This window comes from Alosa alosa, chromosome 6, assembly GCF_017589495.1.
Source record: "Alosa alosa isolate M-15738 ecotype Scorff River chromosome 6, AALO_Geno_1.1, whole genome shotgun sequence".
NCBI classification, from domain to species: domain Eukaryota; kingdom Metazoa; phylum Chordata; class Actinopteri; order Clupeiformes; family Clupeidae; genus Alosa; species Alosa alosa.
In genome coordinates, this window is record NC_063194.1 from 36,216,764 (window position 1) to 36,218,617 (window position 1,854).

A 1,854-nucleotide genomic window follows, 5' to 3' on the forward strand; every position below is an offset into this window, starting at 1 on the left:
GACAGGAAGAGGGAGTGGGGGTGGGGGCAAGCAAGCACGGGGGGCAAAAAGCACTTTCGGGGCGACCCTGACGGCAGCTGTAGCAGCAGCAGCCGATCAGATGAGGGGAAACCGTCAGTGTGGATCTGAGGCTATAGCTAACGCTATCATCCTCAGTGTGGATCTGAGGCTACGCTAACGCTATCATCCTCAGTGTGGATCTGAGGCTATGCTAACGCTATTATTCTCAGTGTGGATCTGAGGCTACGCTAACGCTATCATCCTCAGTGTGGATCTGAGGCTACAGCTAACGCTAACACATTCTATATGGATCTGAAGCTAAGCTAACGCTAACACATTCTATGTGGATCTGAAGCTAAGCTAACGCTGACACATTCTATGTGGATCTGAAGCTAAGCTAACTCTAACACATTCTATGTGGAGCTGAAGCTAAGTTAATGCTAGCATCTTCAGTGTGAATGTGAGGCTATGGCTAACACTAACATCCTCAGTGTGGATCTGAGCCTACAGCTAACGCTATCATCCTCAGTGTGGATCTGAGGCTAAGCCGATGCTTACACATTCTGTGTGAATCTGAACCTTCTATCTGAAGCTAAGGCGAGGATCCTCTTGTAGTCCAACGTCCACCCAAACACAAACACATGTGCTCACACAGATATACAACACACACTTTCACATAGGCAAATATACACACACATAGACAACACACACACACTTTCACATAGGCAAATACACGCACATGTGCAGACTCACACTTTCACTCATAAACATCACTAATACACACTTTTACACTTTTATAGCCCCCCCACACACAGACACACACACAAACAAATACTAACTCTCAAGCAAGTGTATATACATTCACGCAAACTCAATACAAACACTAAGGTGCTCACAAATGCTAAACCTCATATTAAACACCTATGCCCTTTCACACACCCCCTCCACCACCACACACATACACACAGTATGCACACTTTCACCACCACCCCCCCACACACACACACACAGTATGCACATTCACACAGGAACCCCCCTCCACACACACACACACTATACACACACTTTCACACAGGAACCCCACCCCACACACACACACACAGTATGCACTTTCACACAGGAACCCCCCCCCACACGCACACACAGTATGCACACTTTCAACACCACCAAACCCCCACACACACACACACATTATGCACTTTCACACAGAACCCCCCTCCACACGCACACACACACACACACTATACACACACGCACAGTATACACACACTTTCACATAGCTATGACCCCCCAGACACACAGTATATACACAATACAGAATTTCCCATTCGCATGTATCAGCTAGTACATGAGTACTAAAGTACTAGAGCAAGTTCCCGTTTAGAGGACCCTTCTGAGTGTTTCTACTGTATGCTGTACACAGTTTGACCTGCAGGTGGAGCTGCTACTCCTGTAAACAGGTCATCATAAAGTCCACAGTCCAGACTGGACCTTTGGATCAGACGTTCTACATGTTCACTGTTCTCTTGCATTTTTCTTGTGCCAAAACTATGTTAAAGATGAAGAGCTATGCTTAGGATATGATTTGTGCTTTATGCTTAGGATAGGATTTGATGTGTTCCCTCTTGCTGGTGATGGACAGTTCTGTGTTTCTTTTTTAAATGAGTGAACAAGGGGGTGGGGGAGGGACTTGTTTTGTACAGGTTGTTCAGTTGCATGTTGAAGTCCTTGTTAAGGAATTAAGCAATAAATCATCTGTTCCAGAGTCTAGTGTGACTTCTTTGCTTTACATCAAAGATGCAAATTATTTTGAAGGATTAATGTAATAATTTTAATAAGCGTCTCCTATCAGTT